Raw genomic sequence first — 15,288 nt, forward strand, 5'->3', positions numbered from 1 at the left:
TACCAGTTCGATCGATCGAACTGAATTCTCTGATCGATCGAACTTCAATCGATCTGTCCTTACTAAAAGACAATATTGTTTTTGTTTTGAAGCTTTTGAATATTTGAAAATTAAAAATCAAAAATTAAAAATTAAAAATGAAAAATATTTTTTTGGATTTTTGACTAAATAAAATAAAAATAAACAAAAATAAAATAATATAAAATAAAATATTTTTGGAATATAAAATAAAATAAAATATATATATTTTTTTAAATTTAAAATTCAAAACAAAAATCAAACTTAAATCAAAACAGTAAATCAAAGAACAAAGATCGATCTTAGAAGAACTCCGATCGATCGAACATGCAAAAACCTACAGACATGTTCGATCGATAGGACAGAGAGGCCTTTTGCAGATGGTGGATGCAGGTTCAAAATTTTTCTAAGTGTTGAGAGTGTAGATCGATCCAAGATGAAGTTGGATCGATCGAAGAACTAAAGCTCGATCTAGGAACAAGTTCGAACGATGGGACAGAGAGCTGAAATATGTAGGTTTTCTTTGAACGATTGGACAGAGAGGTGATTGGATGCAGGTTGGATGCAAGTATGGAGTTCGATCGATCGAACCTCCTTGGAGATCGATCGAACTGATGCAAAATGCTCATTTTCAATATAGAAGTGCATGCAATCCTAATCACAGTTCCTAGCAATGTATATGAACCCAAAACAAATATCTAGACTTCCCAAGAAATGAAATTTAAAATAGAAATGAGGGAGGAATAGGGTTGTGACATCCTACGAAATGTATTAGTCTTTAACGTCTCTAGCAAGACGTTGGGCTCTTTTAGCCCAGATCAAACATCTTGTAGTGCATCCCCTGCTTAATGAGGTAATAAGTGCTTTGAACTCCACCCAACAAATGGTTTCCTAGAGAACTTGTTGGATTAGGCTCAAAAGAAATTTTTAGTCCTTGGTCAAAATGATCTTTAGGCTTACATGCCCTTTCAAAATAAGATTTTGAAACTATTTTCTTGGAATTCAGGGTTGAAGATGAACTTTTTGGAATTTTGGTTTCACACAAAGACTCTATTCCTTCACATTTATGGTCATGATATTTCACTCCAATATTCACTTCTTCATACTTGTCAAATGAATTAGGAGTCGGATTGAAGATATTCAACTTCAGATTTTGAAACTATTTTCTTGGAATTCAGGGTTGAAGATGAACTTTTTGGAATTTTGGTTTCACACAAAGACTCTATTCCTTCACATTTATGGTCATGATATTTCACTCCAATATTCACTTCTTCATGCTTGTCAAATGAATTAGGAGTCGGATTGAAGATATTCAACTTCACCTTCATGTGGCCAAATGAGATCTTCATTAACCCCATCCTACAATTAATGTTGGCATTCGCGGTTGCCAAGAAAGGATGGCTAAGAATAATGGGAATTTGGCTCTTTGGATTTGGGACTGGTTCCGTGTCAATAACAATGAAATCAATGGGGAAGAAAAATTTATCAATCTGAATCAATATGTCCTCAATAATACCCCTAGGCTTTTTGATGGATCGGTCGGCAAGTTGCAAAACCACCGACGTCGGTTTCAAGTCTCATAAGCCTAATTTGACATAAACTGAATATGGAAGAAGATTAACACTTGCTCCTAAGTCTAGGAGAGCCCGATTAATAATATGATCACCAATGATGCATGAAGTGGTAGGTGAACCGGGGTCCTTGAACTTTGGAAGAGTGTTATGTTGCAAAATAAAGCTCATTTGCTTGGTTAAGACCACTTTCCTAGGTACTTGGCTTTTGTTCTTCCTCTTTTGGGTGCATATGTCTTTCAAAAACTTGGCATAAGCCAGAATTTGCTTGATTGCATCCAAAAGTGGAAGATTGTCTTTCACTTGCCTAAACACATCCATAATTTCAATTGTCTTGGCCTTTTGCTTATCAATTGAAATGGATCCTTTTAAGGCATCCAGAAATGGAGCTTTTGGTTCAAAAATCTTTTAAGAAATTTTCTTTAAAGTCTCTTCAACACCAGAAGTTTTCAAATCATTTTGCAAATTTTTCTTTTCAAGATCACTTTTCAAATCACTTTTTGAGATATTCTCATTTAAAAGATCATGCATATGCAATGAATGAGGAAAAGGATGTGAAACGGGACGGGTGTCAACTTTGGGTTGCACCGGTTCACTCTCTTCATTGGACATACCCACTTGGTTGTCCATAATCTTCCCACTTCTCAAGGTAGTCACCACAGTAACATGCTCTATTGTGTGACCTTCTGATGAAGAATGAGTCTCCACAACACATTATTGTTTTGGTGGGGCATTCAAAGGCATTTTCCCTTTCTCTCTGGCATTTAAAGTACTAGCTATTTGCCCTACTTGGGTTTCTAGGTTAGCAATGGATTGAGAATGAGAATGAAGCAATTGAGTGTTCGCCTCTAAAGTGCTTAGAACAGTGACTCCTAGAATTTCCTTGAGAATATGATGGTTGATTAGGAAAATGAGAATTAGCAAATTGATTTCCTTGCGATTGAAATGATGATCTAAAACCTTAGGAACCTTGGCTTTGCATCGGAGGTGGAACATACTTCCCTTGAAAACCACCTTTGGGAGGGTTTGAGCCTTCCCCTTGAATTATAATGATTGCCATAAGGATTGTTCCCTTCATTAACAAAAGCTGGATTGACTTGTTCATGATGCTCACATTGCACATGCCCAAGGGGACAATTGGAAGTAGAATGTAAAACACTTGAACAAGTCATACATATCTTATTGGATGCATGATAAGAATGGTTAGGGATGAAAGATACTTGATTTCTTGAGTTTTAGTTGATCAAGAATTGATCAAACCTTTCAGATAAGGATTTCATCTCGGCGGCTATTTCATTGGAATGGTCAACTTGATGTAAGCTAACACTTTTCCTCCCACTTGAATTCCTATCATTCTTAGAAGATAAAGTTCGATGCAAAGAATTTTCACTCATGCTTTCGTAAAAACGCCACACGTCATCCTCATGCCTATCAATGTAAGAGCCACCCATGGAAGCATTAACCATGCCCTTGTAATTATCGGATAAACTCTCAAAGAAATATTGAACTAATTGCAATTTGGGCATGTCATGATATGGACACTTCCTAAGCAATTCATTGAATCTTTCCCATGCCTCATGGAACGTTTCCCCATCCCCGTGTGAAAACTCTCGAATTGAGGTTCTCATGGCATTGGTCTTAGAAACCGGATAATACTTCTTTAAGAACTCTTGTTGCATTTCTGCTCAAGAAGTTATTGAAAAAGGCCTAAGATTGTTAAACCAATAATTTGCCTTGTCTTTGAGGGTGAATGGAAAAAGTTTAAGCCTTAAGCCCTCTTCCAGCATGTCCGTGTATCTCACGGTGGAACATACTTCAAGAAACTCTTCCAAACGCTTGTAAGGTTCTTCACTCGGAAGTCCATGATAATTAAGAAGCATTTGAATGGTTTGTGGTTTGATCTCATAGTAGTGTGCTCTAAATGGTGGCAATTGAATGCATGTGGGTGCATTGTATTCATTAAGCACATAGTGATCTCTTAAAGCAAGGGGAGGATTAATAATTGGAGGTGTAACATGGGCACCTTGATTGCCTTGAACTATAGGAGGTTGTGGAGCATACATTGGCCTTGGCATTCCCAATGGAACTTGGCCTTATTGTTGTGGTGGGTGAATGAATGGTCTCGGCATGCCTAATGGTACTTGCATGTTATCATGATGCACATTGGGGTGGAGGATACCTTGTTGGTCTATGTAACCAAGGTCCTCCACATGGTCCACTTGGTAGAGGATACCTTGTTGATGAAATGGATTGACTAGAACTTCCTCTTCCCTTAGGGTTTCAAACAACAAATTCAAGATGAAAATTAAAAGGGACAATAATAGGTTTCAATGATCTACGACCATACATACACGATAAAACACAAACAAGTAACAAGCAATGAACAATCACTTCACTTCCATAACAATTCAACAATCAATAAACTTCCTCCACATACAATGATCCCAAACTCCCATGCTATCAACAATATGCAAAGAATAATAAAATTGCCTCCACATGGGCTCATGATTTAACTAGAGATTGAGTTAATAAAGAGCACACAAAGGATCCTTTAGCACTTCAATTCAATTTTCAATTTTATCCTTGCAAATATTTTTTATATTTTAGCTTTTTCCTTGCTTTTGCTTAGCTCCTTACTTAAAATGCTCCTTTGCTCACCTTCTAGCTCAATGTACCTAGTCAAACAAGAACCAACACAATAAGTAACCAAAATGAAAATGAAAATAAAGTAAAGACACGATCAAAAGAGTACTAATTCCTAATTGATTCCACAAATAAAAGGTTGCCTTCAATCAATCCCCAGCAACGGCGCCAAAAACTTGGTGTTTACCGTACCTATGCACCAAAAGTTTGCAAAGAGAGATGTTTGTTTGTTTAAGATGAGTGTGGCCAAGTTTTACATTTATAATTTGCCACTACTACCTTTCATTGAAAATATAGTTAGGGTGAGTAGGGATCGTCCCAAGAGATTGGTGGGTCATATTAGGTTATGGAATCGAGATTAGGGTTAGTAGGTCGAGTAATCAAAAGATTGGTTGGTGACTGAATTATACTAAGATACAATTTAAACAAAAGTAAACAATTAAATGTAATGAAGAGAAAATAAGAGAGAGAGATTGTAATAACCCTAGTTTTCAAAAGGATAAGATTGAAATTTAAATTTGTTTCTATGTGTCAAATTGTTTATTGAATAGTGGTTTATTTTGTTTTACTTAAATGAATTATTTTTTTAATTGTTTGTGTTTGTTTGAATTAATTAATTTATTTAAATTTGATTTTGCTTTTCCGTAGTTACATTAATTGTGTTTATGGACTTAGTGTTTAAGGACTTAATTGGCATTATTTGAATTAGTTGCATTTATTACATTAGTGGATTTAACCTGTGTGAAGGTGTGTCCGTAAGTGTTTTTGTAATTTTTCTTTATTATTATTATTATTTTTATATAATTGGGTAATTAAGTTAAATAAGTGTTTTTATTACATTATTTATTTACAGTCTTTTGGAAGTCAAGTATGTAAGTGCCGTAGATGACAACTGTGGTTTTGTTTTTATGGGCCGACTGGGATTGGAATTCAGGCTTAGTCTTTAATTGGATATGCACTAGGGTTTCAGTAATAAGCTTATAAATATAAGCATTACAATGGTTTAGGGTTTTAGAGACGTGAGCATAATGGTGGTAAAACGGAGAGAGCTACAGAGGGAATTACAGAGAGAGATAAAGGGAGAAAGTCTAGGGTTTTGCCTAAGGCTAGGGCTGAACCAAGGAGGAGGAGGAGGAGTAGAGGTTGGCTTGTGGGTAAAACCAAGAGCAACAAAGGTGGAACGGTCGTCGTAGATTTCATCGGAAAATTCAGAGACGGTTAAGGCAAGTTCTTTCCTTTCTCTCTCCTGTTGCCTGTGTTCTGTGCATCCTTAGACTGTCTCTAGGGTTTTAATTGATCATTAGCTAATTTAAACATGCTTGTTATATGCTAAATCAGATGTCTGTATATGTGGAAGTAATCTGTTTTAGTTCTTGTACCTGTGGGTTCTAGTTTGGAGTGGAAGCATGTTTAATCGGTTAAGGTTTTAAATACTGTATTTGAATTGAACTATTGTGAACAAGGCATAGGGTTGTTTTTGGATGTTTCTAGGACTCTTAAGACCAGATTTAAGAAGCAACAGAGGGGTAGGAAAGGGTCGGAGATGGAACAGATCGTCAGAGACGGCGAATGAACAAACTGGGGCTCTCAAAGGGGAGAGAGCCGGCTCTCCCATGGAGAGAGCCGGCTCTAGGCAAGGAGAGCCGGCTCCCCCTTGTGGGAGAGCCCGCTCTAGGCAAAGTGGAGCTTGCTACACTTATTTTGGGAGCAGGCTCTTTCTTTTTGTGCGTACACTGAAGCAGTTGCGCCTTGTTTGGTCCAACTGTGGGTGTTTGAACAATGTCTGGGCTACTATGATGTTTTTTAAACACTAATTCATGGAGTATTAAAGCCCTAAGATGCATTAATTTGTTATGCTAATGTTTTCAACAGTAGGAAAATCTAAAGTAAGTCGCAGGCTGTTTAAGGACTTAACGGACCGGAAGGATTTAATTGTGCAAACTATGTCTAGGAATTAAAAAGGGTTGGAACATGGATTCCAAACAATATTACCATGTTATATTAGAGCCGCACATAATAAATTATTGTCTTAGTACTATTGGATTTAATAGTAAGAGGGAAAGTGCATGGGTGCAGGCTGTTAATGGAAGGAACGAATTTAATTGCCTACTTTAATTTTAGTAATTTAACGGAGTATATTTATATTTAAAAATCTTTTTCTGGTGGCATGCTAGGATCATTTGATTAACAAGTGTGATCTATGCATATCCTAGATGTTAATTGTTGAAATACTAAATACTTTTATGCAATGCATGGATTTAAGCTAGGAACTTTAGTTGCGGTAATTTTAAGCATTACACTGCAATTATTTGGATTAGAGTTTGGACTTCAATTGGACGTTGGCTTGGAATTAATTGAAGAATTAAATATATTTTCTGTCAATTACCTGAATGGATGCTGGATTATAACATGATGAATTAGTAAACTTTGTCTCGTTTAATTACATGGATAGATTCTAGATATTTAGTTGATGACTTGTTTAAATTCTGTGTTTGTCACCAATATAGATAATGTGGACTTTATTTGATGTACTGCTTATAATGTTGCATCATTTATGGATCATTTGCATGTATGCACCGGTATGGGACGGTGGCATACGGAGGGATGGATTAGGTCACAACGCTAATTCCTACCCATTCATATATATGGAATGGATTAACTAAAACAGTTAAATCCTACCTGGTTTCATGTCCTGTCAACTAAAATAGTTGAACGACATACTGGATGGTTGTTTATATTTCTGCGTTAAGATGGATAGGGTTTTAACTAAAGCGTTTAAATCCTGATTATATGTTGTGTCTTGACCAATGAACTATTGACCGGCACAACATTGTATTTGGAAGGAACTTATATATATAATTGGAGTAGGGATTTAATTAAAACATTTAAATCCTAATTTTATGTCGTGTCATGGCAATGAATTAGTTGAGCGGCACTACATTGGTTTGGATGGGAATTTATATATATAAATTATGGTACCGTAATTTGAGCTTGAGTCTCATAGTCGACGGTTAGGGTGCGTATATGCAGTAGGATGCGTAGCTAGCTATGTTGGTTGAGGTATACCCTGTTAGGCTTAGGTAGTCATGCCCACTCAGGTGCGTATTACATGTTACCTTCTATTCAGGTTGAGACCCTCAGCATAGTTAGTGAGAGTCCTGTAGTGTGGATATATATTTATCTGTTATGGACTATATAGATATGATTGAGATGTCTAGGATGTATCTGCGTATCGGGTTTCTGTTTGGATTGTAGTTAGGATAGAACTTATTCGTGGGCTTGACCTACTATTATTTTTCTGGCAACGGACGGTTCCAGGTCTTAGAGCTTGTTCGTGCTGAGCAGAGACGTCTACTCATTCTACCGACGATGTAAGAGTTTCTTCATGGTTTAGCAGTGGACTTCTTTTTAGTTGTTCGCTTTCTAGTATTGGCTTTTGATTAGGGGTCCACTAGATGGATTCTCGAGTTGTATTATAATTGGAAAAGTTGGTTGTAACAGACTAGTTCTTATTTATAAGATTTATTCTGAAGTTTTCAATAAAGGATTTTCATTTAGTTTCTTTCCAGTGAATTTTATTTACTCATGTTTATCTTAATTATATTCTGTGTTCGATTATTGCTAATTTGTTTGATATCCTCGGGTAATCGGGCGTGGGCCTGGCCAACCCGCATCCGGAAATCCGGGGGTATCACAGTTGGTATCAGAGCACTCCAGGTTCTAGTGTCCTTAGGAGTGTTTCCATTATAAGACTTCCGCGTTGCGTCTCTTAATACTTAGAGCCATATTAGGATTCATTGTACTCTTTTTGCGGTTCATTAAGAAGAGTTGATGTCAATTATATTCCATAGTTATGGAATGGTTAACACTAGGAGAAGGATGGGATTCAAGGGGAAAGCGATAACGACCCCATGGAGTAAAGGAGGATGTTGTCAAGTTCTTTGTCAGAAGCGAAACTTGGGGATCGAAGATTTAGTCCTAAGGTTGGCATTACTTGGAAAGTATACGCCAAGAATGGATTAAGATGTATGTGTTAGGTCACCGCATGTCAGGGCCAACACAACTTCGAGTGATCTCTAAAAGGAGGCAAGCGAAGAGTAGGATTCTGAAGAGGGTCCTAAGGGAGGAGATATCAGCGTCTCCAAGAAAGGGGATAGTGAATCTTGAAGATAAAGGATCGCATAAAGGGTGTTTTCATTCACCAGTAGTATAGTGAACGGTACTAGTGGAGTTGGTGTGAACCAATCTACATATAGTTAAAGTTTCGTATCATCTCTCTGGGAGTTATTTGCAAAGTACTCTTTAGGAGTTTGGGAATTGAATGGAGTTCTTACCAGAACAAAGACGTGATTTTCTATCACATTCCGGAGAGTATGGGGATTAGGTTATGATATTCTAAGTTGCTTTATAAAGCCATGATAGACAGTTTATTTTCCGCATATTAGGAGGATGAGGGTTAAGCCTTTGGATATTTGTTTAAGCAAACGATTGTGCAGTTAAGCTACGGTTAATGGATAAGTTTCAAGGTTGGATAATTACCAATGAAACTATGGAATGAACTTTTGCGAACTTGAGTTCAAAGGAGGTTTTCTTCTCTGGAATGGAATATGTCTTAAGTGGAATTATATTTTGGTTGTTTTGTGTAATGTATGTACTACGTGTTTCATCTTTTGTTATGTGTTTCAGTTTTGTTAGTACGTGTTTCATTTTATTAATTAGTCTAGATTGGGAGTATGGATTATTTGGGAACACAAGTATGTGATCAACCAACTATTATGTTGATGACATGGATAATAGCGTTATGTACGCTAGGATTTGTGACAGTATAGTCATAGGATTAGGTAGAAATACAAACTTCTAGCCAATCTAATGGATCTGGATATGCATCAATATGGTATGCTAGTTAGGATGGGATAGTTAAACTATCAAAATGAGTCAAATAATCAAAAAGGATTAGTTTGATATGCTCAATGCTAGGTAGGGATTCGTTTTTACAACGCTATAATAATGGTGGTTGTTAGTGTCTTGGGGATTCGTGAGGTTGTGGTAGGTAAAGATCACTGTAATGCCACTATGGTTCAGACAGAGGATTTTGTACTAGTAGGTACTTATTAGAATGACGCTAAGAGAGGATAGTGGGCTGATAAAATCTTTAGCAGTCTATTCGTAATCAAGACATTATTTTACGAGGGTGTCATTTGGAGGAGTTGCTAATGTTACACTTAGATGAGGAACCAAAGTTTCTACACTATATAAAAAAGTGGAAATTTTTTTTTAGGGTTTTCTTTCGTAACAATTAGCTGTTGCTTCGACATTGATGACTAAATGGAGGATGCGAAAGGTTTCAAATTCAATTGAAACGAGACAAGGAGTTAACTTGACACTTACCCATAATAGAGAAGTAGGGTGTGTTAAGGATAGGAAGGTGAGACTGAACACCTATATAAGGAAGCGGTGCATGATGTGTGTGAAAAAGTCATAATGAGTTGACCTATGATAAATGGAATTACCGGTTAATTTTATTATCGGTAAGTTTATCACTAACTGGTGATGCATAGATACAGTTTCTAGGTTAGCTTTTGACAATGCTTCGATGTAAGCAATGGGTGCATACGAAAGCTGGTGGTACCAGACCAGTTGGTACTTTCTATAGACAAACGGGAAGGAGGATATAAAAATTGAGATTCAGATCTCTTAGTTCTTTATTCATCCCGGTGCATCATAAAATGCTTCATGGTATGAAGCAGTTGTTTGGCGGATTGGCAAGCAGAGGGACGTGCTGATTTGGATACCATTTCTCATATGATCGTGATGGACCATTCGAGATTACGAGACCCTTGTAGATATTTTCTATGTTCAACTGATAGACCCTTTTCATGGATTTGGATTCGGATTTGGTTAGGATGTTGGTTCATTTCTTTATTAAGTTAGCTAAATTCTTGTTTATTGCGAACTGGTGGGTCATCAGTTCGTATGAATAGAGGGGATTACAAGACGACTTAGATGCCTCAATGTGATGATTCACATTTTGCATTAAGTTCTGTCCGGTTGAAGGGAAATGGGAAGTGGACGTTTTCAATAACCGCTAGGAGATTGCGATTCTTTGTTGAGTTCGTAGTTCAAGTTTAGCTTGTATAATATTGACATTGGCTTTTATCACAGAAATAAGGAAGTCAACTGCAAATGTTGGGGTTAATCTTCGTGGAGGTGTTACTTTACTCCACTCGAGCTTAAGTTGCTGACGGGGGTTTAGTGGTTTGTGCTAGTACTGTCAAGATGGGTTGCGATTTAAAATCGGCACTTCTTTTCAATGCACTCGGATGATTATAAGGTACATCAGGATATCAAATGTCTGGTTAAGTGAACCGGATAATGTTGGATATGTAAAAATTTGTCTATCTGGATGGGTTGATTTTAGATTAATGTTATACGTTTGATATGTAGGCTCGGACTATGGGTAATTTAGTTTTTTGTTCAGTTTCAAATTGGTATATGATTAAATTAAGGCATGGTTGATTTGCTAAAGTTTAACTAAATAGACTTAAGGTGGCATGGTTTATTTGCCAAAGGCATGGTTAAATTGTCGACGTGGTTGATTTGTCAAGTATAATAAATATACTTAAGGCGGCATGGGTGATTTGCCACAAACATGGTTGATTTGCAACGGTTTAACACAATATACGAAAAAGGGGGCATGGTTTATTTGCCAAAGTATAAATAATTATACTTAAGGAGGCATGGGTTAGTTGCCAAGGTATGACTCAATCTATTCGTACTGATAGAGCGGAGTCCACACGAGAACGGAAATGAATTTTAAAAGAAATAATTCAGGGTTTCGTGAATTCCGAGGACGGAATTCCTTTTGTTAGGGGGGAAGAATGTAATAACCCTAGTTTTCAAAAGGATAAGATTGGAATTTAAATTTTTTTCTATGTGTCAAATTGTTTATTGAATAGTAGTTTATTTTGTTTTACTTAAATGAATTATTTTTTTTATTGTTTATGTTTGTTTGAATTAATTAATTTATTTAAATTTGATTTTGCTTTTCCATAGTTACATTAATTGTGTTCATGGACTTAGTGTTTAAGGACTTAATTAGCATTATTTGAATTAGTTGCATTTATTACATTAGTGGATTTAACCTGTGTGAAGGTGTGTCCTTAAGTGTTTTTGTAATTTTTCTTTATTATTATTATTTTATATATATAATTGGGTAATTAAGTTAAATAAGTGTTTTTATTATGTTATTTATTTACAGTCTTTTGGAAGTCAAGTATGTAAGTGCCGTAGATGACAACTGTGGTTTTGTTTTTATGGGCCGACTGGGATTGGAATTAGGGCTTAGTCTTTAATTGGATATGGACTAGGGTTTCGGTAAAAAGCTTATAAATATAAGCATTACAGTGGTTTAGGGTTTTAGAGACGTGAGCATAATGGTGGTAAAACGGAAAGAGCTACAGAGGGAATTACAGAGAGAGATAAAGGGAGAAAGTCTAGGGTTTTGCCTTAGGCTAGGGCTGAACCAAGGAGGAGGAGGAGCAGAGGTTGGCTTGTGGGTAAAACCAAGAGCAACAAAGGTGGAACGGTCGTCGGAGACTTCATCGAAAAATTCAGAGACGGTTAAGGCAAGTTCTTTCCTTTCTCTCTCCCGTTGCCTGTGTTCTGTGCATCCTTAGACTATCTCTAGGGTTTTAATTGATCATTAGTTAATTTATACATGCTTGTTATATGCTAAATCAGATGTCTGTATATGTGGAAGTAATCTGTTTTAGTTCTTGTACCTGTGGGTTCTAGTTTGGAGTGGAAGCATGTTTAATCGGTTAAGGTTTTAAATACTGTATTTGAATTGAACTATTGTGAACAAGGCATAGGGTTGTTTTTGGATGTTTCTAGGACTCTTAAGACCAGATTTAAGAAGCAACAAAGGGGTAGGAAAGGGTCGGAGATGGAACAGATTGTCAGAGACAGCGAAGGAACAAACCGGGGCTCTCAAAGGGGAAAGAGCAGGCTCTCCCATGGAGAGAGCCGGATCTAGGCAAGGAGAGCCGGCTCCCCCTTGTGGGAGAGCCGGCTCTAGGCAAAGTGGAGCCTGCTCCACTTATTTTGGGAGCAGGCTCTTTCTTTTTGTGCGTACACTGAAGCAGTTACGCCTTGTTTGGTCCAACTGTGGGTGTTTGAACAATGTCTGGGCTACTGTGATGTTTTTTAAACACTAATTCATAGAGTATTAAAGCCCTAAGATGCATTAATTTGTTTTTATGCTAATGTTTTAAACAGTAGGAAAATCTAAAGTAAGTCGCAGGCTGTTTAAGGACTTAACGGACCAGAAGGATTTAATTGTGCAAACTATGTCTAGGAATTAAAAAGGGTTGGAACATGGATTCCAAACAATATTACCATGTTATATTAGAGCCTCACATAATAAATTATTGTCTTAGTACTATTGGATTTAACGGTAAGAGGGAAAGTGCAGCGGTGCAGGCTGTTAATGGAAGGAACGAATTTAATTGCCTAGTTTAATTTTAGTAATTTAACGGAGTATATTTATATTTAAAAATATTTTTCTGGTGGCATACTAGGATCATTTAATTAACAAGTGTGATATATGCATATCCTGGATGTTAATTGTTGAAATACTAAATACTTTTATGCAATGCATGGATTTAAGCTTAGAACTTTAGTTGCGGTAATTTTAAGCATTACACTGCAATTATTTGGATTAGAGTTTGGACTTTAATTGGATGTTGGCTTAGAATTAATTGAAGAATTAAATATATTTTCTGTCAATTACCTGAATGGATGCTGGATTATAACTTGACGAATTAGTAAACTTTGTCTCGTTTAATTACATGGATGGATTCTGGATATTTAGTTGATGACTTGTTTAAATTTTTTGTTTGTCAACTATATGGATAATGTGGACTTTATTTGATGTACTGCTTATAATGTTGCATCGTTTACGGATCATTTGCATGTATGCACCGGTATGGGACGGTGGCATACGGAAGGATGGATTAAGTCACAATGCTAATTCCTACCCATTCATATATACAGAATGGATTAACTAAAATAGTTAAATCCTACATGGTTTCATATCCTGTCAACTAAAATAGTTGAACAACATACTGGATGGTTGTTTATATTTCTACGTTAGGATGGATAGGGTTTTAACTAAAACGTTTAAATCCTGATTATATGTTGTGTCTTGACCAATGAACTATTGACCGGCACAACATTGTATTTGGAAGGAACTTATATATATAATTGGAGTAGGGATTTAATTAAAACATTTAAATCCTAATTTTATGTCGTGTCATGGCAATGAATCAGTTGAGCGGTACTACATTGGTTTGGATGGGAATTTATATATATAAATTATGGTACCGCGATTTGAGCTTGAGTCTCATAGTCGACGGTTAGGGTGCGTATATGCAGTAGGATGCGTAGCTAGCTATGTTGGTTGAGGTATACCCTGTTAGGCTTAGGTAGTCAAGCCCATTCAGGTGCATATTATATGTTACCTTCTATTCAGGTTGAGACCCTCAGCATAGTTAGTGAGAGTCCTGTAGTGTGGATATATATTTATCTATTACGGACTATATAGATATGATTGAGATGTCTAGGATGTATCTGCGTATCGGGTCTCTGTTTGGATTGTAGTTAGGATAGAACTTGTTCGTGGGCCTGACCCACTATTATTTTTCAGGTAACGGACGGTTCCAGGTCTTAGAGCTTGTTCGTGCTGAGCAGAGACATCTACTCATTCTACTGACGATGTAAGAGGTTCTTCATGATTTAGCAGTGGACTTCTTTTTAGTTGTTCGCTTTCTAGTATTGGCTTTTGATTAGGGGTCCACCAGATGGATTCTCAAGTTGTATTATAATTGGAAAAGTTGGTTGTAACAGACTAGTTCTTATTTATAAGATTTATTCTGAAGTTTTCAATAAAGGATTTTCATTTAGTTTCTTTCCAGTGAATTTTATTTACTCATGTTTATCTTAATTATATTCTGTGTTCGATTATTGCTAATTTGTTTGATATCCTCGGGTAATCGGGCGTGGGCCTGGCCAATCCACATCCGGAAATCCGGGTGTATCACAGGGATCTTGGGATTTAGAGATCAGCACTAAGCATAGCTTTTCTACACCCTTAATGAATGATTAATGAGGGGGTAAACATGTATTGCAACAATAGTGTGTGTGTATGGTTATTTCAACAAGCATGGATGACCAATTAAGTATATGTTGTCTAAGCAACATGGTGGATAGCACAATATATCAAACTAAGCCATTTATCCTTTCTTTAAGCTCACAATCCAAACACATCACAAGGTTAGATACATATGCTACTTGTTTTCCTAAGTATGGAACATCAAACAACAAGTATGGATTGTCCTCCCATTTAACATCTAAACTACAACTACACTACAATTAAGCTAATGACATGAAATTAAACTAATTAAACTAAGGAAAAGGCGCAATCCATCAAGAAATGAGTATGAACCATCAAATAAACCACAAGAACATTCTATTAAGCACTATGTCTTGACAATCTCTAGATCTATAGCATCAATACACATAGACATGCATCAATAACACAAAATCTAGAGACAAACACATGAACATCTATTCTAGCATACATATACATATGGATAGAATGAAATGATCAATTGGAAGCTTTAAATCACATAAATCATTGAATAAATAAGATCTATGTATATAAATATGTCAAAACATGTATCACAATACAAATCCCCTCAAAAATACATAAATCAAGATGTAAAAAGCATGCTTAGGGCTAACTCTAGCCCCAAGAGGATGTCTAGCCACTCATAGATGGTGTCCTCCAACCCTCAAGGGCTAACTCTATGGTAGAGATTGCTCCTCTTCTTGGTGGATGGAAGAACTCCAAGCTTGTGTCTCTAGCCTCCTCTCTTCTTTTCTTCTACTCTAAGAATATGGAAATTGTTTCTAGTGTATATGTGTCTCCCCTCAATATATTGGTTCATATTCCTTATATAGGTAGGTTAAATATCACCCCCAATGAGTTAGGCTC

The 15,288-nt window shown here is 36.5% G+C and overlaps 1 pseudogene; it reads left to right on the forward strand.

Annotated features, from left to right (window-relative positions):
• Window positions 1-3,113: 3,113 nt before the first annotated feature.
• Window positions 3,114-3,212, forward strand: LOC132267979 (small nucleolar RNA R71; annotated as a pseudogene).
• Window positions 3,213-15,288: the final 12,076 nt, after the last annotated feature.

The sequence above is a fragment of the Cornus florida genome, unplaced genomic scaffold, assembly GCF_030987335.1.
Source record: "Cornus florida cultivar Cherokee Brave unplaced genomic scaffold, ASM3098733v1 CherokeeBrave_3.0.0_Hap2_Chr07, whole genome shotgun sequence".
Taxonomy (NCBI): Eukaryota; Viridiplantae; Streptophyta; class Magnoliopsida; order Cornales; family Cornaceae; genus Cornus; species Cornus florida.